The sequence below is a fragment of the Siphateles boraxobius genome, unplaced genomic scaffold, assembly GCF_051911475.1.
Source record: "Siphateles boraxobius isolate OS27281-9 unplaced genomic scaffold, OSU_SipBor_1 51, whole genome shotgun sequence".
Classification (NCBI taxonomy): Eukaryota; Metazoa; Chordata; class Actinopteri; order Cypriniformes; family Leuciscidae; genus Siphateles; species Siphateles boraxobius.
In genome coordinates, this window is record NW_027509153.1 from 1,942,501 (window position 1) to 1,965,810 (window position 23,310).

General features: G+C 43.9%; 13 non-coding genes across 13 annotated transcripts; all 13 read left to right on the forward strand.

Annotated features, from left to right (window-relative positions):
* Positions 1–290: 290 nt before the first annotated feature.
* trnas-cga (transfer RNA serine (anticodon CGA)) lies at positions 291–372 on the forward strand. The gene has a single exon. It is a non-coding gene; the product is annotated as a tRNA-Ser (tRNA).
* A 1,057-nt stretch (positions 373–1,429) lies between these two features.
* Positions 1,430–1,511, forward strand: trnas-aga (transfer RNA serine (anticodon AGA)). The gene has a single exon. It is a non-coding gene; the product is annotated as a tRNA-Ser (tRNA).
* Positions 1,512–3,895: 2,384 nt separating this feature from the next.
* On the forward strand, positions 3,896–3,977 carry trnas-aga (transfer RNA serine (anticodon AGA)). The gene has a single exon. It is a non-coding gene; the product is annotated as a tRNA-Ser (tRNA).
* Positions 3,978–4,874: 897 nt separating this feature from the next.
* On the forward strand, positions 4,875–4,947 carry trnak-uuu (transfer RNA lysine (anticodon UUU)). The gene has a single exon. It is a non-coding gene; the product is annotated as a tRNA-Lys (tRNA).
* A 1,166-nt stretch (positions 4,948–6,113) lies between these two features.
* On the forward strand, positions 6,114–6,186 carry trnak-uuu (transfer RNA lysine (anticodon UUU)). The gene has a single exon. It is a non-coding gene; the product is annotated as a tRNA-Lys (tRNA).
* Positions 6,187–7,350: 1,164 nt separating this feature from the next.
* On the forward strand, positions 7,351–7,423 carry trnak-uuu (transfer RNA lysine (anticodon UUU)). Its single transcript has one exon. It is a non-coding gene; the product is annotated as a tRNA-Lys (tRNA).
* Positions 7,424–7,543: 120 nt separating this feature from the next.
* trnas-aga (transfer RNA serine (anticodon AGA)) lies at positions 7,544–7,625 on the forward strand. The gene has a single exon. It is a non-coding gene; the product is annotated as a tRNA-Ser (tRNA).
* A 638-nt stretch (positions 7,626–8,263) lies between these two features.
* On the forward strand, positions 8,264–8,336 carry trnak-uuu (transfer RNA lysine (anticodon UUU)). The gene has a single exon. It is a non-coding gene; the product is annotated as a tRNA-Lys (tRNA).
* A 4,448-nt stretch (positions 8,337–12,784) lies between these two features.
* Positions 12,785–12,866, forward strand: trnas-aga (transfer RNA serine (anticodon AGA)). The gene has a single exon. It is a non-coding gene; the product is annotated as a tRNA-Ser (tRNA).
* A 6,323-nt stretch (positions 12,867–19,189) lies between these two features.
* trnak-uuu (transfer RNA lysine (anticodon UUU)) lies at positions 19,190–19,262 on the forward strand. Its single transcript has one exon. It is a non-coding gene; the product is annotated as a tRNA-Lys (tRNA).
* A 1,164-nt stretch (positions 19,263–20,426) lies between these two features.
* Positions 20,427–20,499, forward strand: trnak-uuu (transfer RNA lysine (anticodon UUU)). Its single transcript has one exon. It is a non-coding gene; the product is annotated as a tRNA-Lys (tRNA).
* A 120-nt stretch (positions 20,500–20,619) lies between these two features.
* Positions 20,620–20,701, forward strand: trnas-aga (transfer RNA serine (anticodon AGA)). The gene has a single exon. It is a non-coding gene; the product is annotated as a tRNA-Ser (tRNA).
* Positions 20,702–21,339: 638 nt separating this feature from the next.
* Positions 21,340–21,412, forward strand: trnak-uuu (transfer RNA lysine (anticodon UUU)). Its single transcript has one exon. It is a non-coding gene; the product is annotated as a tRNA-Lys (tRNA).
* Positions 21,413–23,310: the final 1,898 nt, after the last annotated feature.

A 23,310-nucleotide genomic window follows, 5' to 3' on the forward strand; every position in this document is an offset into this window, starting at 1 on the left:
AGGAAACGCAATGCATTGGAGGACACTCTTTTTTCTGCCCCAATACGATTCATTTTGCTGTGCGTTCCCACGCAGCACGCACGCTTCTCGAGCAAGAGCCTGGATAGCTCAGTCGGTAGAGCATCAGAATTTTAATCTGAGGGTCCAGGGTTCAAGTCCCTATTCGGGCGAACGAGCCTCTTTTTGTGGAGCGGTACGTTTTGTTGTTGAGTTCTTGCTGATCTATACTGGCCTCGGGCAGCGACGCTGCAAGGGACCACACCAAACGACATGCCCCTTTCAGCCAGCTTGTACTCGTGGCCGAGTTGTTAAGGCGATTGACTCGAAATCCATTGGGGTCTCCCCACGCAGGTTTGAATCCTGCCGACTACGTTGACAGCATGCGCCAGCTTTAGTTTGTAACCTTCTGGAGGCCTAGCTTAAACTTTATAAAAGGAAAAAAAGTCACTGTTACAGGATTACCCTTGATTAGAGTTATGTTGGTAAGAAACAGTTTTGTCTGCAAGCTAAAGATGACAAGGCCCCTTTGTAGTCAGGGACACGTCGGGTAGACCGCTAGCTCGCCGTGATCGTATAGTGGTTAGTACTCTGCGTTGTGGCCGCAGCGAATCCGGGTCACGGCAAGGTTTTCTGGGTGCCATTGAAATTGAGCTCCATGTCACCACCTCTCCTCACCCCGTCCTTCGGCCTACTCTTTTTGTGCACGGCACGTGCCCTTGATGTGCTTTGGATGTTTGAGTGAGCTCTCAGGTTCGAACCCTTAGAGAAAAGACTGAAAACGAAACGCTCCTATTTATTTCGGAAGAATCTTGTTTCAGAGAGAATATGGTGCGTGTATATTTTCTAATCGCTAGATGTCAGTACACTCGCTGGCTGTTACCTAGAGTCCCGCGGGCTTGCTATTTGCTACAAACAACTGCGCCTTTGACACAAGTTTACAATAACGATAAGAGCGCGGCAAGTCAACAGCATTGAAGCGTGTGAAGAGGCTTTCCAGACAAGTAGCAGTGAGTTTTTGTTCTTTTTCCTAGCATTATTTTCCTTTAATGACTATTATCATCAGTCTAATAGGCTGCATTCCCACTAATTTGCAAATATATTTTGACATAGCAGACGTTTTGACGGCCGTTCTGAATCTTCGAAGAAGGAAACGCAATGCATTGGAGGACACTCTTTTTTCTGCGCCAATACGATTCATTTTGCTGTGCGTTCCTACGCAGCACGCACGCTTCTCGAGCAAGAGCCTGGATAGCTCAGTCGGTAGAGCATCAGACTTTTAATCTGAGGGTCCAGGGTTCAAGTTCAGGCGAACGAGCTTCTTTTTGTGGAGCGGTACGTTTTGTTGTTGAGTTCATGCTGATCTACACTGGCCTCGGGCAGCGACGCTGCAAGGCACCAAGCCAAACGACATGCCACTTTCAGCCAGCTTGTAGTCGTGGCCGAGTGGTTAAGGCGATGGACTAGAAATCCATTGGGCTCTCCCCGCGCAGGTTCGAATCCTGCCGACTACGTTGACTAATGGTGGGGGAAAAAATCGATTCTGTTCAGTATCGCGATATTTTGCACACGCAATTATATCGATACAGTACCGCAAAGTATTGCGATATTTAATTATAAAATTATCTGTTTTACTTTCCGGTTTTCTCAGAGTTTACTCTGATCATTTACATTTGTGTATTACATCCACAAGGTGGCGCTTTTTGCGGTGCTTTGTTGTCGTACATTCGACAGCAAATTCAAATGAAAATGGCTTCAGTATTACTGTTGTACACGACGCTCCGCATCTTTCAAATCGAAAGTGTGGGTAAATTTCGGTTTTATGATTATTCTCAGGTTTATGTTACTCTATTATGTCTGCTTTATGTTACTCTATTGTATTTAAATAATTTTAAGTTATGTGCTGGGAGCTCAGTGAGTTTTGTTTGTTTCATATTAAATATTATCTGCTCGGTCTTGTCTGTCAGCGCGTTGTCATTGTCCTCTATTTTTCACTGCTTGAGAACATGGGTTGAAATCGCCCTCTAAACCCTCATTCACTAAGTTAGGCCTATTCCCTAAGTTAACGTTAGTCCACTAATACTGTTAACTTGAAGGAGTGAATGAAAACGAGTGAGCGACAGGCGTTGAGCGCTGTACATTCGTTAATGCAGTGCAATGTGGGACAGAGACGCGATCTGACACGCGTCCCATTTTCTCACAAATCTCTACGTTTATTTAAATAGTTCAAGATTGCTCTTATGAGAACACTCGGCAAAACTGACATTTTGGCATAATTTGTGTGTGTTATGGTTTGTTCAAGCTCGAAAGAGAACTTGATACTGACGCGCGTCTTTTCTGTGGGTCGTGTGTGTGTGTGTGTGTGTGTGTGTGTGTAATACAGGCAGGATTTAACGGATACTGCGTAATTGCGTTAAACATTTTTAACGCTTTAAACTTTTTTTTTGTTTTTGTTTCGGTGCCGCGGTGGGCAAGTGATGAAACCAGTGTTGCAATGTGTCTCCCGAATGTTCAAGAACAAGTTTTTCAGTTTTTGCACTTCAGTTAATGTGTAGAAGATAATGTTTACAGAATTAAATGTGACATTTAAAGTGAGGTGAGCGGTCTTATTTTCCTAATTTTTTGTAATGCCTTTGAATAATATGGGGGACGTGAATCGCAATATCGCAGAATTGAATCGCAATACTTGCTGTATCGCAATATATTGAGAATCGCAATAATATTGAATCGTGGCCCAAATATCGCAATACTATCAAATCGTCAAATTTTTGCCAATTCCCACCCCTAACGTTGACAGCATGCGCCTGCTTTAGTTTGTAACCTTCTGGAGGCCTAGCTTAAACTTTATAAAAGGAAAAAAAAAGTCACTGTTACAGGATTACCCTTGAAAAGAGTTATGTTGGTAAGAAACAGTTTTGTCTGCAAGCTAAAGATGACAAGGCCCCTTTGTAGTCAAGGACACGTGGGGTAGACCGGTAGCTCGCCGTCATCGTATAGTGGTTAGTACTCTGCGTTTTGGCCGGAGCAACCCCGGTTCGAATTCGGGTCACGGCAAGGTTTTCTGGGTGCCATTGAAATTGAGCTCCATGTCACCACCTCTCCTCACCCCGTCCTTTAGGCTACTTTTTTGTGAACGGCGCGTGCCCTTGATGTGCTCTGGATGTTCGAGTGAATTGAAACTGGGACCTTCTTTGAAAGCATGAGGTCTCAGGTTCGAACCCTTAGAGAAAAGACTGAAAACGAAACGCTCCTATTTATTTCGGAAGAATCTTGCTTCAGAGAGAATATGGTGCGTGTATATTTTCTAATCGCTAGGTGTCAGTACACTCGCTGGCTGTTACCTAGAGTGCCGCGGGCTTGCTATTTGCTACAAACAACTGCGCCTTTGACACAAGTTTACAATAACGATAAGAGCGCGGCAAGTCAACAGCATTGAAGCGTGTGAAGAGGCTTTCCAGACAAGTAGCAGTGAGTTTTTGTTCTTTTTCCTAGCATTATTTTCCTTTAATTACTATTATCATCAGTCTAATAGGCTGCATTCCCACTAATTTGCAAATATATTTTGACATAGCAGACATTTTGACGCCCATTCTGAATCTTCGAAGAAGGAAACGCAATGCATTGGAGCACACTCTTTTTTCTGCGCCAATACGATTCATTTTGCTGTGCGATCCGACGCAGCACGCACGCTTCTCGAGCAAGAGCCCGGATAGCTCACTCGGTAGAGCATCAGACTTTAAATCTGAGGGTCCAGGGTTCAAGTCCCTGTTCGGGCGAACGAGCCTCTTTTTGTGGAGCGGTACGTTTTGTTGTTGAGTTCATGCTGATCTACACTGGCCTCCGGCAGCGACGCTACAAGGCACCAATCCACAAACGACATGCCCCTTTCGGCCAGCTTGTAGTCGTGGCCGAGTGGTTAAGGCGATGGACTAGAAATCCATTGGGGTCTCCCCGCGCAGGTTCGAATCCTACTGACTATGTTGACAGCATGCGCCTGCTTTAGTTTATAACCTTCTGGAGGCCTAGCTTAAACTTTATAAAAGGAAAAAAAGTCACTGTTACAGGATTACCCTTGAAAAGAGTTATTTTGGTAAGAAACAGTTTTGTCTGCAAGCTAAAGATGACAAGGCCCCTTTGTATTCAGGGACACGTCGGGTAGACCTGTAGCTCGCTGTGATTGTATAGTGGTTAGTACTCTGCGTTGTGGCCGCAGCAATCCGGGTCACGGCAAGATTTTCTGGGTGCCATTGAAATTGAGCTCCATGTCACCACCCCATCCTTCAGACTTCTCTTTTTTTGTGCACGGCGCGTGCCCTTGATGTGCTCTGGATGTTCGAGTGAATTGAAACTGGGACCTTCTTTGAAAGCACGAGCTCTCAGGTTCGAACCCTTAGAGAAAAGACTGAAAACGAAACGCTCCTATTTATTTCGGAAGAATGTTGCTTCAGAGAGAATATGGTGCGTGTATATTTTCTAATCGCTAGGTGTCAGTACACTCGCTGGCTGTTACCTAGAGTGCCGCGGGCTTGCTATTTGCTACAAACAACTGCGCCTTTGACACAAGTTTACAATAACGTAACGTTAGGAGCGCGGCAAGTCAACAGCATTGAAGCGTGTGAAGAGGCTTTCCAGACAAGTAGCAGTGAGTTTTTGTTCTTTTTCCTAGCATTATTTTCCTTTAATTACTATTATCATCAGTCTACTAGGCTGCATTCCCACTAATTAGCAAATATATTTTGACATAGCAGACGTTTTGACGGCCATTCTGAATCTTCGAAGAAGGAAACGCAACGCATTGGAGGACACTCTTTTTTCTGCGCCAATACGATTCATTTTGCTGTGCGTTCCGACGCAGCGCGCACGCTTCTCGAGCAAGAGCCCGGATAGCTCAGTCGGTAGAGCATCAGACTTTTAATCTGAGGGTCCAGGGTTCAAGTCCCTGTTCGGGTGAATGAGCCTCTTTTTGTGGAGCGGTACGTTTTGTTGTTGAGTTCTTGCTGATCTACACTGGCCTCGGGCAGCGACGCTACAAGGCACCAAGCCAAACGACATGCCCCTTTCAGCCAGCTGAAACATGTGTAACATGTAACATGTGGAAATCTGATCATATTTGGAGAAGTTGTGGCCATTTGAAGGTAGGCACTTAAAAAACCTCAAAGATGAGAAAACAACCTCTAAAGATTGTGCAGTTCTCACCTGTCTCTGCTGCTGGGAGTGACAATAGGGCTCATATACATCTCATTTAGATAAGCCATACCCCCTGTGAAGCTCCCCCCTGTGCTTTACAGCTTTTTTTGCACTTCGAATGAGTGCACTTCTGCCGCACTAGGCGAAAAACAATTGTGCTGCCCCTCTATTTGCAACGTACCAGCAACAACACACAAATACCAATATGCCATATAGCCTACATATAACGCAAAACCAGCAACAACACACAAAGACCAATATGCCATATACATATAAGGCAAAACCAGCAACAACACACAAAGACCAATATGCCATATACATATAATGCAAAACCAGCAACAACACACAAAGACCAATAAGCCATAGGCCTACATATAACGCAAATAGTGCGCAACGCTCCTGTGCCGAAAATGTCAAAAATTTTAAAGTTTATGCAGGAGGCAAATGCCTGCTGGCATTTTTCTTTAAGCAGTCATGACAGGAATTTTCCAAATAATCACATTTCACCTCCTCAAATTACTGTTGCGAATCTCTTTACACCACTTTCTTAAGGGCGTATAGACACACACAAATGAAATGTCCGCAAGCACATTATATCATCAGTAGGTTCACCATCTTAAATAACGACTAAAGAGCAAATGAAGCTTAACTTACATTTCAGAAACGCGCACGGCAGGCCTTCATCGCAGCAAAGGTCTTAACTGCATCCTCTATTTCGATTCTCTGTGCCAATTCATGTTCTATGGAGATTGTTGCCAGTCCATTAACTCTGTTCCCTGTTCACAAAACGTTCCCCATTCAAAGCAATTGGGACGTTCTGAATCTTCGAAGAAGGAAACGCAACGCATTGGAGGACACTCTTTTTTCTGCGCCAATACGATTCATTTTGCTGTGCGTTCCGAAGCAGCACGCACGCTTCTCGAGCAAGAGCCCGGATAGCTCAGTCGGTAGAGCATCAGACTTTTAATCTGAGGGTCCAGGGTTCAAGTCCCTGTTCGGGTGAATGAGCCTCTTTTTGTGGAGTGGTACGTTTTGTTGTTGAGTTCTTGCTGATCTACACTGGCCTCGGGCAGCGACGCTACAAGGCACCAAGCCAAACGACATGCCCCTTTCAGCCAGCTGAAACATGTGTAACATGTAACATGTGGAAATCTGATCATATTTGGAGAAGTTGTGGCCATTTGAAGGTAGGCACTTAAAAAAGCTCAAAGATGAGAAAACGACCTCTAAAGATTGTGCAGTTCTCACCTGTCTCTGCTGCTGGGAGTGACAATAGGGCTCATATACATCTCATTTAGATAAGCCATACCCCCTGTGAAGCTCCCCCCTGTGCTTTACAGCTTTTTTTGCACTTCGAATGAGTGCACTTCTGCCGCACTAGGCGAAAAACAATTTTGCTGCCCCTCTATTTGCAACGTACCAGCAACAACACACAAATACCAATATGCCATATAGCCTACATATAACGCAAAACCAGCAACAACACACAAAGACCAATATGCCATATACATATAACGCAAAACCAGCAACAACACACAAAGACCAATATGCCATATACATATAATGCAAAACCAGCAACAACACACAAAGACCAATAAGCCATAGGCCTACATATAACGCAAATAGTGTGCAACGCTCGTGTGCCCAAAATGTCAACAATTTTAAAGTTTATGCAGGAGGCAAATGCATGCTGGCATTTTTCTTTAAGCAGTCATGACAGGAATTTTCCAAATAATCACATTTCACCTCCTCAAATTACTGTTGCAAATCTCTTTACACCACTTTCTTATGTGCGTATACACACACAAATGAAATGTCCGCAAGCACATTATATCATCAGCAGGTTCACCATCTTAAATAACGACTAAAGAGCAAATGAAGCTTAACTTACATTTCAGAAACGCGCACGGCAGGCCTTCATCGCAGCAAAGGTATTAACTGCATCCTCTATTTCGATTCTCTGTGCCAATTCATGTTCTATGGAGATTGTTGCCAGTCCATTAACTCTGTTCCCTGTTCACAAAACGTTCCCCATTCAAAGCAATTGGGACTTTCTAAATCTTCGAAGAAGGAAACGCAATGCATTGGAGGACACTCTTTTTTCTGCGCCAATACGATTCATTTTGCTGTGCGTTCCGACGCAGCACGCACGCTTCTCGAGCAAGAGCCCGGATAGCTCAGTCGGTAGAGCATCAGACTTTTAATCTGAGGGTCCAGGGTTCAAGTCCCTGTTCGGGCGAACGAGCGTCTTTTTGTGGAGCGGTACGTTTTGTTGTTGAGTTCATGCTGATCTACACTGGCCTCGGGCAGCGACGCTGCAAGGCACCAAGGCAAACGACATGCCTCTTTCAGCCAGCTTGTAGTCGTGGCCGAGTGGTTAAGGCGATGGACTAGAAATCCATTGGGGTCTCCCCGCGCAGGTTCGAATCGTGCCGACTACGTTGACAGCATGCGCATGCCTTAGTTTGTAACCTTCTGGAGGCCTAGCTTAAACTTTATAAAAGGAAAAAAAGTCAATGTTACAGGATTACCCTTGAAAAGAGTCATGTTGGTAAGAAACAGTTTTGTCTGCAAGCTAAAGATGACAAGGCCCCTTTGTATTCAGGGGCCTGAAAATGAAACGCTCCTATTTATTTCGGAAGAATCTTGCTTCAGAGAGAATATGGTGCGTGTATATTTTCTAATCGCTAGGTGTCAGTACACTCGCTGGCTGTTACCTAGAGTGCCGCGGGCTTGCTATTTGCTACAAACAACTGCGCCTTTGACACAAGTTTACAATAACGATAGGAGCGCGGCAAGTCAACAGCATTGAAGCGTGTGTAGAGAATTTCCAGACAAGTAGCAGTGAGTTTTTGTTCTTTTTCCTAGCATTATTTTCCTTTAATGACTATTATCATCAGTCTAATAGGCTGCATTCCCACTAATTTGCAAATATATTTTGACATAGCAGACGTTTTGACGGCCGTTCTGAATCTTCGAAGAAGGAAACGCAATGCATTGGAGGACATTCTTTTTTCTGCGCCAATACGATTCATTTTGCTGTGCGTTCCGAAACAGCACGCACGCTTCTCGAGCAAGAGCCCGGATAGCTCAGTCGGTAGAGCATCAGACTTTTAATCTGAGGGTCCAGGGTTCAAGTCCCTGTTCGGGTGAATGAGCCTCTTTTTGTGGAGCGGTACGTTTTGTTGTTGAGTTCTTGCTGATCTACACTGGCCTCGGGCAGCGACGCTACAAGGCACCAAGCCAAATGACATGCCCCTTTCAGCCAGCTGAAACATGTGTAACATGTAACATGTGGAAATCTGATCATATTTGGAGAAGTTGTGGCCATTTGAAGGTAGGCACTTAAAAAAGCTCAAAGATGAGAAAACGACCTCTAAAGATTGTGCAGTTCTCACCTGTCTCTGCTGCTGGGAGTGACAATAGGGCTCATATACATCTCATTTAGATAAGCCATATCTTATGCTTTACAGCATTTTTTGCACTTCGAATGAGTGCACTTCTGCCGCACTAGGCCAAAAACAATTGTGCTGACCCTCTATTTGCAACGTACCAGCAACAACACACAAATACCAATATGCCATATAGCCTACATATAACGCAAAACCAGCAACAACACACAAAGACCAATATGCCATATACATATCACGCAAAACCAGCAACAACACACAAAGACCAATATGCCATATACATATAATGCAAAACCAGCAACAACACACAAAGACCAATAAGCCATAGGCCTACATATAACGCAAATATTGCGCAACGCTCGTGTGCCCAAAATGTCAACAATATTAAAGTTTATGCAGGAGGCAAATGCCTGCTGGCATTTTTCTTTAAGCAGTCATGACAGGAATTTTCCAAATAATCACATTTCACCTCCTCAAATTACTGTTGCAAATCTCTTTACACCAGTTTCTTATGTGCGTATACACACACAAATGAAATGTCCGCAAGCACATTATATCATCAGTAGGTTCACCATCTTAAATAACGACTAAAGAGCAAATGAAGCTTAACTTACATTTCAGAAACGCGCACGGCAGGCCTTCATCGCAGCAAAGGTCTTAACTGCATCCTCTATTTCGATTCTCTGTGCCAATTCATGTTCTATGGAGATTGTTGCCAGTCCATTAACTCTGTTCCCTGTTCACAAAACGTTCCCCATTCAAAGCAATTGGGACGTCACATATGAAACAGCCAGCCACCGCTGTCAGCGAGCCGAGCCGCCGTATTCAAGCACTGATGGCGCGCGCGCCGCGCCCATACCTCCGGTTCAGTTTCCCGAGCCCACGAAGTGCGGCGAAAACATTTTCGGTGTAACTGCCACGGTTCAGCTCGTCTGCGACAATCTTTGCGGCATCCATCTTCATTGAATTTTGATATCAGATAGAGCCGGCCAGAGCACAGCATAATAAGTAGCCATGCGGTTCACTTGGAGGGCGGGGGCAAAACCGCCGGGTTATTCAGTATGAAAATACACACAGACAATGACACGTCACGCCCCTACTGAATGCTAGAATCTCCGAAAACAAGCCGATTTCAACCTCAAAATGTAAGCTTTTAAATATACCAATACTGCTAATACCAATATTGCACTGATTGGACTGTTTTTGAAGCTGCTACCAATGATCTGGATGAGCTCACAGATACTGTAACATCATATATAAGTTTCTGTGAGGATACATGCATTCCTACCAGGACATTCTTATCATTCACTAATGATAAACCATGGTTTACTGGGAAACTCAAACACCTTCGTCATGCCAAAGAGGATGCTTACAGAAGTGGGGATAAAATCTTGTATAACCAGGCCAGAAACAGATTGACAAAGGAGATCAGAGTTGCTAAAAGGAACTACTCTGATAAACTGAAAAAACAGTTTTCATCCAACGACCCATCATCAGTCTGGAATGGCCTGAGGAACATCACCAACTACAAGTCACCATCCCCTCGATCAGTGGACAATCAACACCTGGCTGACGATTTAAATTCATTTTACTGCCGGTTTGAAAAGCCCTCACTCACACCACACACCCGGTCTGATCTGCACTTCACACATTCACCATCACCTCCTGCACTCCAATTATCACTCCCCCCTCCTGCCATCCAACCTGAGCTTAAGGTCTGTGTGGAGGACGTGAGCCGAGTCTTCAAAAAACAGAAGACTAGGAAAGCCTCAGGCCCAGACGGCATCTCATCTGCTTGTTTAAAAGCCTGCGCTGACCAACTGGCCCCGGTCTTCACGCAGATCTTCAACAGATCATTGGAGCAGTGTGAAGTTCCCTGCTGCTTCAAACGCTCCACTATCATTCCTGTCCCCAAAAAACCCAAAATCACTGGACTTAATGACTACAGACCTGTCGCTCTCACGTCTGTGGTCATGAAGTCGTTTGAAAGACTGGTGCTGGCCCACCTGAAGGACATCACTGGACCCCTGCTGGATCCCTTTCAGTTTGCTTACAGAGCAAACAGGTCTGTGGATGATGCAGTCAACATGGGACTGCATTATATCCTGCAACATCTCGACAGACCAGGGACTTATGCAAGGATCCTCTTTGTGGACTTCAGTTCGGCCTTCAATACCATCATGCCTGGTCTTCTCACAGCCAAACTGACCCAGCTCTCCATACCATCCTCGATCTGTCAGTGGATCACCAGCTTCCTGACGGACCGGCAGCAGCGAGTGAGACTGGGGAAACACACATCCAAGACACTCACAATCAGCACCGGAGCCCCCCAAGGGTGCGTTCTCTCCCCACTGCTCTTCTCCCTGTACACTAATGACTGCACTTCTAAAGACCCCACTGTCAAGCTCCTGAAATTTGCAGACGACACCACTGTCATCGGTCTCATCCAAAACGGTGACGAGTCTGCTGACAGACTGGAGATTGAACAGCTGGCTGCCTGGTGCAGTTATAACAACCTTGAGCTGAACACGCTCAAAACAGTGGAGATGATCGTGGACTTCAGGAGGAACAGCTCAGCACTCCCCCCACTCACCATCATGAACAGCACTGTGGAAGCAGTGGAGTCATTCAGGTTCCTGGGCACTATCATCTCTCAGGACCTGAAGTGGGACAATCACATTGACTCCACTGTGAAAAAGGCCCAGCAGAGACTGTACTTCCTTCGCCAGCTGAGGAAGTTTAACCTGCCACAGGATCTGCTGATTCAGTTCTACTCAGCCATCATTGAGTCTGTCTTGTGCGCTTCCATCACTGTCTGGTTTGGTTCAGCTACCAAATCAGACATCAGGAGACTACAACGGACAGTCCGGACTGCGGAGAGGATCATTGGTGCCCCCCTGCCAAACCTCCAGGACCTGTACTCTTCCAGAGTGAGGAAGAGAGCAGGTAAAATCATCACAGACTCCACTCACCCTGGACACCACCTGTTCGAACTGTTACCGTCAAGACGGAGACTCAGATCACTGGCCACAAGAACATCTCGGCACAGGAACAGTTTCTTCCCACAGGCCATTTTCCTCCTGAACAGTTAACACTCCTCCCAAGGCATATGCCTGTAAGTGCAATACTCCCACTGTTTAGTGCAATATCCTACAACTCAGGTGATACTTATATGTAGATTTATTTATTTATAATATTCAAAACACTGTAAATAGGTTCATAATCTGTAAATCTGAAAATGTCTATTCTGACTAAACCCAACTGTGATAGTTTTATTCTCATATATTTATATTTTTATTTTTTATTCTTATAATTTGTAGTATTATGTTTCATGTTGTATTTGTATATGTCCACTGGAAGCCTCAGTACCAAAACAAATTCCTTGTGTGTGCAAGCACACTTGGCAATAAAGCTCTTTCTGATTCTGATTCTGATTCTGCTATCTCAAACATGGAGAGGCTTCTTCGTGATTTCAATTAACAGATTCTACAAAAAATTGAAATTCACCAATTTTGAAAAAAACCTTTCTTTCTCATTTTGCTCGAAAGTTGTGCTGCCGACTTGTGTCCCTGGTTTCTGTGACGGGTCACATAGTTTTCTAATCGCTAGGTGTCAGTACACTTGCTGGCTGTTACCTAGAGTGCAGCGGGCTTGCTATTTGCTACAAACAACTGCGCCTTTGACACAAGTTTACAATAACGATAAGAGCGCGGCAAGTCAACAGGATTGAAGCGTGTGAAGAGGCTTTCCAGACAAGTAGCAGTGAGTTTTTGTTCTTTTTCCTAGCATTATTTTCCTTTAATTACTATTATCATCAGTCTAATAGGCTGCATTCCCACTAATTTGCAAATATATTTTGACATAGCAGACGTTTTGACGCCCATTCTGAATCTTCGAAGAAGGAAACGCAATGCATTGGAGGACACTCTTTTTTCTGCGCCAATACGATTCATTTTGCTGTGCGATCCGACGCAGCACGCACGCTTCTCGAGCAAGAGCCCGGATAGCTCACTCGGTAGAGCATCAGACTTTAAATCTGAGGGTCCAGGGTTCAAGTCCCTGTTCGGGCGAACGAGACTCTTTTTGTGGAGCGGTACGTTTTGTTGTTGAGTTCTTGCTGATCTACACTGGCCTCCGGCAGCGACGCTGCAAGGCACCAAGGCAAACGACATGCCCCTTTCGGCCAGCTTGTAGTCGTGGCCGAGTGGTTAAGGCGATGGACTAGATATCCATTGGGGTCTCCCCGCGCAGGTTCGAATCCTACTGACTACGTTGACAGCATGCGCCTGCTTTAGTTTGTAACCTTCTGGAGGCCTAGCTTAAACTTTATAAAAGGAAAAAAAGTCACTGTTACAGGATTACCCTTGAAAAGAGTTATTTTGGTAAGAAACAGTTTTGTCTGCAAGCTAAAGATGACAAGGCCCCTTTGTATTCAGGGACACGTCGGGTAGACCTGTAGCTCGCTGTGATTGTATAGTGGTTAGTACTCTGCATTGTGGCCGCAGCAATCAGGGTCACGGCAAGATTTTCTGGGTGCCATTGAAATTGAGCTCCATGTCACCACCCCATCCTTCAGACTTCAGACTTCAGACGCATGCGCATGCGCGTGCGGTTTGTGTCTGTGTTTGGAGCTCCGTCGAATTGATTCATTAATCCTTGCTTTTCTTCTTTTCAACTAATTTATAAACAAGCACTTTCTATTTTTATATCATGGGAACTTATCCTCGCTACTATTCCTTATAAAAAACAATCGGATTACTTTGATATCGCTACTTAGATCCAACTTTGCGAATCTCGGCTACTAGCCTTTAGTCCGCTAGCATTTCACGCATGGCCTCGCGCCTACCGACCGTTTTATTTTACACCCGTTTCACTGAAAGGATACAGGTTATATCCAGCATTTCACTCCTAAATTAGTAGTGATATTGATAGTATCACTACTAATTTACTGTTCATCTGTTATAATGGCGAACATATCGGATGTGTGTCTAACGTTACCTCTGAGTGCAGGTGAGGACACATTCGAGCTGATTTCGGTACGATTGGAGCTGGAATCGGTGGAAAAACAGATCCGTGGTCTGCTGGAGAAACAAGCCGAGCTGCGGGATCGGCGATCAGCGCTTGAAACGTCACGCGCCGATGCTCATAAGTCAGTGGTTAGTAACTTTTTGACTCCGACTTCGTCTACTCCGTGCGTTTCTCTGCCCAGGAGGACGCGATCATCTCTGGCATCATTCACTCCGGCACCGACACAACACCATGGACCCTGGGTGATCCCACAGCGAAAGACACGAGCCAGGACCAGAGCAAGAACCTCTCCGCCCCTCCCGGTCTTCGAGATCTCCACCCGGAACCGCTTCTCCCCCCTTCGCGAGTCGGAACGCGACGACGCCGTGATCATCGGCAGTTCCATGGTCCGTCATGTCCGCGCTACCTCAGGTAAGGGTACGGTGCGCACTCACTGCTTTCCTGGTGCACGTGTTCTTGATGTCGCCGCACAGGTTCCCGAGATCCTGAACGGTGACGAGCGCGTCGGAGCAGTAGTGCTGCACACGGGAGTAAACGACATCAGGCTGCGGCAGACGGAGGTTCTGAAGAAGGACTACAAGAGCCTGATCGAGACGGTACGCAGCACAGCGCCTGAGGCAACGATCATCGTGTCTGGACCGCTTCCCACGTACCGACAAGGACAGGAAAGGTTCAGTAGATTATTTGCACTAAATGAATGGTTAATGTCATGGTGTAATGAACAGAAACTGCTCTTTGTAAATAATTGGAATCTGTTCTGGGAGCGACCTAGGCTCTACCGTGCTGATGGCCTGCACCCCAGCAGAATCGGAGCGGCTGTTCTGTCGGACAACATCTCCAAGACGTTACACACCATATGACTAGAAAATCAAAGTCCAAATCACAGTCTTTGCTGTGCCAAATTAATTGAAATAAGTAGTGTAGAACATTATATAGAAACTGTGTCTATTCCTCGTTTAGTGAGGCCATATAATAAATCTACTGTAGGATCTAGGGAAAATCTTATTGTAATTAAACCTGAAAATCTAAATATCAGTGAACAAAAACAATTTCTAAAACTAGGTCTTCTAAACATTAGATCGCTCACACCTAAGGCGGTTATTGTAAATGAAATGGTCACAGATAATAGCTTCGATGTACTTTGCCTTACTGAAACCTGGCTTAAACCAAATGATTATTTCGGTCTAAATGAGTCCACTCCACCAGGATACTGTTATAAGCATGAGCCCCGTCTGATCGGTCGTGGCGGCGGTGTTGCAACAATCTATAGAGATATTCTTAATGTTATTCAGGAAACAGGTCACAGGTTTAATTCATTTGAAGTACTTGTACTAAATATTACGCTCTTAGATGTAAGAAAGAAATCCCTATTATCTCTAGCCTTGGCTACTGTATATAGACCTCCAGGGCCCTATGCTGATTTCCTAAAAGAGTTTGCAGAGTTTCTCTCAGATCTATTGGTCAATACCGATAAAGCAATAATTGTTGGAGATTTTAACATACACGTAGATAACACAAATGATGCGTTAGGGACTGCGTTTACAGATTTATTAAACTCTTTTGGGGTCAAGCAAAACGTCAGTGGTCCCACTCATCGTCTAAATCATACACTAGACTTAATTATATCATATGGAACCAATCCAACTGATATAGATATTATACCGCAAAGTGACGATCTCACTGATCATCACATGGTAACTTGTATAATACGTACTGCTGAAATTTGTCATGTTGCGCCACGTTATCGACCAGGCAGAACAATCGTTCCAACCACTATAGATAGATTCTTAAATAGCTTACCTGATCTATCTCAGCTGCTCAGTGAACCCAAACAAACAGATGAACTAGAGGAAATGACTAGCAGTTTGAGCACCATTTTCTCTAGTACATTAGATTTTGTTGCACCAATTAGATTAAAAAAGGTTAGAGAGAAAACTAAAGCACCTTGGTACAACAGTGCTACGCATGTTATCAAGAGAGAAACTCGTAACTTAGAGCGTAAATGGAAACAAACTAATTTAGAGGTCTTTAGATTCGCGTGGAAAGACAGTATGTCACGTTATAAAAAGGCTCTAAAAGCAGCCAGGGCTGAGCATCTCCACAAACTAATAGAAAATAACCAAAATAATCCAAGGTTTTTATTTAACACCGTGGCTAGACTAACAAATATACAGACATCACCAGAGCAAAATATTCCGTTACAGTATAGTAGTAATGATTTTATGAACTACTTTAATGAGAAAATAGAAAGCATCCGTAACACAATTGTAAATGTACACTCTTTTATGGTGTCTTATGATTCAGCCTCAATTATCGCCCCTCTGGAACAACTACACCGCTTTACAACTATAGGACAGGAAGAGCTAAATAAACTTATCATTGCATCGAAAACAACAACATGTTTATTAGATCCAATACCCACTAAACTACTGAAAGAAGTGTTACCTGTAGTGGAAGAGCCTCTTCTCAATAGTATTAACTCGTCTTTATTTTTAGGTCATGTTCCAAGAATATTCAAGCTGGCAGTAATAAAACCTCTCATTAAGAAACCGCAATTAGACCCAAATAACTTAGCAAATTACAGACCCATTTCAAATCTTCCATTTATGTCTAAAATACTAGAAAAATTGTGTCCGCTCAATTGTGCTCTTTCTTGCAAGAAAATGAGATATATGAAAAATTCCAGTCAGGATTCAGACCGCATCATAGCACAGAAACTGCGCTAGTTAAAATTACAAATGATTTACTTTTAGCTTCTGACCAAGGCTGTATCTCAATACTAGTTCTACTCGATCTAAGCGCTGCGTTCGACACTATCGATCATAAAATACTCCTGGATCGACTACAAAACTACACTGGTGTTCAGGGACAGGCATTAAGCTGGTTTAGATCGTACTTATCAGACCGTTATCATTTTGTCTGTTTAAATGGGGAAAAATCAAAGATAACGTCAGTAGACTATGGAGTGCCGCAAGGATCGGTGTTAGGCCCTCTGCTATTCTCAATATATATGCTCCCACTTGGTAATATTATAAGAAAACATGGAATTAATTTCCACTGTTATGCTGATGACACTCAATTATATATTTAATCACGACAGGATGAAAACACTAACTCATCTAAATTGACAGAGTGTCTCAAAGATATAAAATGCTGGATGACGCGTAATTTCCTGCTACTAAATTCAGATAAAACGGAGGTATTACTTATTGGTCCAAAAAACTACCCACAAACTCACTTACAATACAACTTTAATATAGAAGGATGTCCAGTTACTTTATCCACTACAGTAAAAGACCTGGGTGTTATACTAGACCGCAACTTGTCTTTCGAAAATCATATTTCATATGTTACAAGAACAGCCTTTTTCCACCTTAGAAACATTACAAAGCTACGTAACATGCTATCTGTTTCTGATGCAGAAAAGTTAGTTCATGCATTCATGACCTCGAGACTAGATTATTGTAATGCTATATTAGCTGGCTGTCCTGCATCCTCAATAAACAAGCTACAGTTAGTGCAAAATGCAGCTGCTAGAGTTCTTACTAGGTCAAGAAAATATGATCATATAACACCAATTTTATCATCTCTACACTGGTTACCTATCAAGTTCCGTATCAATTACAAAGTACTATTACTGACCTATAAAGCCCTAAATGGTTTAGCTCCTGTGTATTTAATGGACCTTCTATCGCCCTACAATCCATCACGTTCTTTAAGATCACTAAATTCGAGGCTTCTGGTCATTCCTAGGATATCTAAGTCCACTAAAGGAGGAAGGGCGTTCTCACATTTAGCTCCAAAACTCTGGAATAGCCTTCCTGATATTGTTCGAAGCTCTGACTCGCTGTCCCAGTTTAAAACTAGATTAAAGACGCATCTCTTTAGCCAAGCATTTACATAATGCTTACCTTTTATACCACTGCTGAATCAGATCAAATGCATTTAATATTATAAAACTTGAAGAGTCTGTAGGTTATTTGTATAAGTTGCATAGTATTTACAGTCATTACGTTCCTGTGTATATTGCGTGAATGACGGGTGGTTGGGTAGATATTGTGTTTTGCGGTAGTTGGTATGCCATACGGAACCGTTGCCACTGAACCTGCATTAACGACGACAGTGGGGCTCGACAGCCTTAGTCAAACGGGTCGGCGCGTATGGTTGGGTTGCGGAGAGATTGTGAGATTGTGGTTGGGTCTCAGCAGCAGGAGGGATGTAGAGGTCAGTAAGCAGGGCTGAGTTGAGTGGGGGACGGAGGGGGGTGACTCTGGGACGCAAGAATCACTGTCTTCATGTTTTTTATCATTTACGCCCGTGTTATGGAAATCATTATGAACAGCAGCTACGCTAATTATTTTCCCTTTTTGCTTTTCTGCTGTTATCTCGGGACGCGAGTCCCGAGAAAAACGGCGTTCGTCAGCTCCAGTTTGTATCCAGCCTTTCACAGAGACTTCAGATACGCCAATCACAAAGCCTGTGAAGAGACGACTCAACACCGGCGATATGGACCCTCTATGGTGGACGGCACTGATCCTCAACAACTCGTCTCAACACCGGCGTGATTACTTGGACTTCCAAAAGATGGAAATGGATAAATATTCTAAATGTTCCGATCCAATCTGACTTGTAATGCTGCCCGAATCATAAATCATGCACTGTTCCTTCGTTGGCCAGAGGAGAACTGGCCCTCCGACTGAGTCTGGTTTCTCCCAAGGTTTTTTTTTTCTCCATTCTGTCACCTGATGGAGTTTTGGTTCCTTGCCACTGTTGCCTTGGCTTTTGGCTTGCTTAGTTGGGGACATTTAATATTCAATAATATTATTGATCTGCCTTGCTTAAGGTGGACGTTGACTCAATTTTCTTTTAGAAACAAACTCTGTTATATTATTTTCACGTTATCACTGTGAAGCTGCTTTGATACAATCTGTATTGTAAAAAGCGCTATATAAATAAAGGTGACTTGACTTGACTTGACTTCTCTTTTTGTGCACGGCGCGTGCCCTTGATGTGCTCTGGATGTTCGAGTGAATTGAAACTGGGACCTTCTTTGAAAGCACGAGCTCTCAGGTTCGAACCCTTAGAGAAAAGGCTGAAAACGAAACGCTCCTATTTATTTCGGAAGAATCTTGCTTCAGAGAGAATATGGTGCGTGTATATTTTCTAATCGCTAGGTGTCAGTACACTCGCTGGCTGTTACCTAGAGTGCCGCGGGCTTGCTATTTGCTACAAACAACTGCGCCTTTGACACAAGTTTACAATAACGTAACGTTAGGAGCGCGGCAAGTCAACAGCATTGAAGCGTGTGAAGAGGCTTTCCAGACAAGTAGCAGTGAGTTTTTGTTCTTTTTCCTAGCATTATTTTCCTTTAATTACTATTATCATCAGTCTACTAGGCTGCATTCCCACTAATTAGCAAATATATTTTGACATAGCAGACGTTTTGACGGCCATTCTGAATCTTCGAAGAAGGAAACGCAACGCATTGGAGGACACTCTTTTTTCTGCGCCAATACGATTCATTTTGCTGTGCGTTCCGACGCAGCGCGCACGCTTCTCGAGCAAGAGCCCGGATAGCTCAGTCGGTAGAGCATCAGACTTTTAATCTGAGGATCCAGGGTTCAAGTCCCTGTTCGGGTGAATGAGCCTCTATTTGTGGAGCGGTACGTTTTGTTGTTGAGTTCTTGCTGATCTACACTGGCCTCGGGCAGCGACGCTACAAGGCACCAAGCCAAACGACATGCCCCTTTCAGCCAGCTGAAACATGTGTAACATGTAACATGTGGAAATCTGATCATATTTGGAGAAGTTGTGGCCATTTGAAGGTAGGCCCTTAAAAAAGCTCAAAGATGAGAAAACGACCTCTAAAGATTGTGCAGTTCTCACCTGTCTCTGCTGCTGGGAGTGACAATAGGGCTCATATACATCTCATTTAGATAAGCCATACCCCCTGTGAAGCTCCCCCCTGTGCTTTACAGCTTTTTTTGCACTTCGAATGAGTGCACTTCTGCCGCACTAGGCGAAAAACAATTTTGCTGCCCCTCTATTTGCAACGTACCAGCAACAACACACAAATACCAATATGCCATATAGCCTACATATAACGCAAAACCAGCAACAACACACAAAGACCAATATGCCATATACATATAACGCAAAACCAGCAACAACACACAAAGACCAATATGCCATATACATATAATGCAAAACCAGCAACAACACACAAAGACCAATAAGCCATAGGCCTACATATAACGCAAATAGTGTGCAACGCTCGTGTGCCCAAAATGTCAACAATTTTAAAGTTTATGCAGGAGGCAAATGCATGCTGGCATTTTTCTTTAAGCAGTCATGACAGGAATTTTCCAAATAATCACATTTCACCTCCTCAAATTACTGTTGCAAATCTCTTTACACCACTTTCTTATGTGCATATACACACACAAATGAAATGTCCGCAAGCACATTATATCATCAGCAGGTTCACCATCTTAAATAACGACTAAAGAGCAAATGAAGCTTAACTTACATTTCAGAAACGCGCACGGCAGGCCTTCATCGCAGCAAAGGTATTAACTGCATCCTCTATTTCGATTCTCTGTGCCAATTCATGTTCTATGGAGATTGTTGCCAGTCCATTAACTCTGTTCCCTGTTCACAAAACGTTCCCCATTCAAAGCAATTGGGACGTTCTGAATCTTCGAAGAAGGAAACGCAATGCATTGGAGGACACTCTTTTTTCTGCGCCAATACGATTCATTTTGCTGTGCGTTCCCACGCAGCACGCACACTTCCCCAGCAAGAGCCCGGATAGCTCAGTCGGTAGAGCATCAGACTTTTAATCTGAGGGTCCAGGGTTCAAGTCCCTGTTCGGGCGAACGAGCCTCTTTTTGTGGAGCGGTACGTTTTGTTGTTGAGTTCATGCTGATCTACACTGGCCTCGGGCAGCGACGCTGCAAGGCACCAAGGCAAACGACATGCCCCTTTCAGCCAGCTTGTAGTCGTGGCCGAGTGGTTAAGGCGATGGACTAGAAATCCATTGGGGTCTCCCCGCGCAGGTTCGAATCGTGCCGACTACGTTGACAGCATGCGCATGCTTTAGTTTGTAACCTTCTGGAGGCCTAGCTTAAACTTTATAAAAGGAAAAAAAGTCACTGTTACAGGATTACCCTTGAAAAGAGTCATGTTGGTAAGAAACAGTTTTGTCTGCAAGCTAAAGATGACAAGGCCCCTTTGTATTCAGGGGCCTGAAAACGAAACGCTCCTATTTATTTCGGAAGAATCTTGCTTCAGAGAGAATATGGTGCGTGTATATTTTCTAATCGCTAGGTGTCAGTACACTCGCTGGCTGTTACCTAGAGTGCCGCGGGCTTGCTATTTGCTACAAACAACTGCGCCTTTGACACAAGTTTACAATAACGATAAGAGCGCGGCAAGTCAACAGCATTGAAGCGTGTGAAGAGGCTTTCCAGACAAGTAGCAGTGAGTTTTTGTTCTTTTTCCTAGCATTATTTTCCTTTAATTACTATTATCATCAGTCTACTAGGCTGCATTCCCACTAATTAGCAAATATATTTTGACATAGCAGACGTTTTGATGGCCATTCTGAATCTTCGAAGAAGGAAACGCAACGCATTGGAGGACACTCTTTTTTCTGCGCCAATACGATTCATTTTGCTGTGCGTTCCGACGCAGCACGCACGCTTCTCGAGCAAGAGCCCGGATAGCTCAGTCGGTAGAGCATCAGACTTTTAATCTGAGGGTCCAGGGTTCAAGTCCCTGTTCGGGTGAATGAGCCTCTTTTTGTGGAGCGGTACGTTTTGTTGTTGAGTTCTTGCTGATCTACACTGGCCTCGGGCAGCGACGCTACAAGGCACCAAGCCAAACGACATTCCCCTTTCAGCCAGCTGAAACATGTGTAACATGTAACATGTGGAAATCTGATCATATTTGGAGAAGTTGTCGCCATTTGAAGGTAGGCACTTAAAAAAGCTCAAAGATGAGAAAACGACCTCTAAAGATTGTGCAGTTCTCACCTGTCTCTGCTGCTGGGAGTGACAATAGGGCTCATATATATCTCATTTAGATAAGCCATACCCCCTGTGAAGCTCCCTCCTGTGCTTTACAGCTTTTTTTGCACTTCGAATGAGTGCACTTCTGCCGCACTAGGCGAAAAACAATTGGGCTGCCCCTCTATTTGCAATGTACCAGCAACAACACACAAATACCAATATGCCATATAGCCTACATATAACGCAAAACCAGCAACAACACACAAAGACCAATATGCCATATACATATAAGGCAAAACCAGCAACAACACACAAAGACCAATATGTCATATACATATAATGCAAAACCAGCAACAACACACAAAGACCAATAAGCCATAGGCCTACATATAACGCAAATAGTGTGCAACGCTCGTGTGCCCAAAATGTCAACAATTTTAAAGTTTATGCAGGAGGCAAATGCCTGCTGGCATTTTTCTTTAAGCAGTCATGACAGGAATTTTCCAAATAATCACATTTCACCTCCTCAAATTACTGTTGCAAATCTCTTTACACCACTTTCTTATGTGCGCATACACACACAAATGAAATGTCCGCAAGCACATTATATCATCAGTAAGTTCACCATCTTAAATAACGACTAAAGAGCAAATGAAGCTTAACTTACCTTCTTTGAAAGCACGAGCTCTCAGGTTCGAACCCTTAGAGAAAAGACTGAAAACGAAACGCTACTATTTGTTTCGGAAGAATCTTGCTTCAGAGAGAATATGGTGCGTGTATATTTTCTAATCGCTAGGTGTCAGTACACTCGCTGACTGTTACCTAGAGTGCCGCGGGCTTGCTATTTGCTACAAACAACTGCGCCTTTGACACAAGTTTACAATAACGATAAGAGCGCGGCAAGTCAACAGCATTGAAGCGTGTGAAGAGGCTTTCCAGACAAGTAGCAGTGAGTTTTTGTTCTTTTTCCTAGCATTATTTTCCTTTAATTACTATTATCATCAGTCTACTAGGCTGCATTCCCACTAATTAGAAAATATATTTTGACATAGCAGACGTTTTGACGGCCATTCTGAATCTTCGAAGAAGGAAACGCAACGCATTGGAGGACACTCTTTTTTCTGCGCCAATACGATTCATTTTGCTGTGCGTTCCGACGCAGCACGCACGCTTCTCGAGCAAGAGCCCGGATAGCTCAGTCGGTAGAGCATCAGACTTTAAATCTGAGGGTCCAGGGTTCAAGTCCCTGTTCGGGTGAATGAGCCTCTTTTTGTGGAGCGGTACGTTTTGTTGTTGAGTTCTTGCTGATCTACACTGGCCTCGGGCAGCGACGCTACAAGGCACCAAGCCAAACGACATGCCTGCTGGCATTTTTCTTTAAGCAGTCATGACAGGAATTTTCCAAATAATCACATTTCACCTCCTCAAATTACTGTTGCAAATCTCTTTACACCACTTTCTTATGTGCGTATACACACACAAATGAAATGTCCGCAAGCACATTATATCGTCAGTAGGTTCACCATCTTAAATAACGACTAAAGAGCAAATGAAGCTTAACTTACATTTCAGAAACGCGCACGGCAAGCCTTCATCGCAGCAAAGGTCTTAACTGCATCCTCTATTTCGATTCTCTGTGCCAATTCATGTTCTATGGAGATTGTTGCCAGTCCATT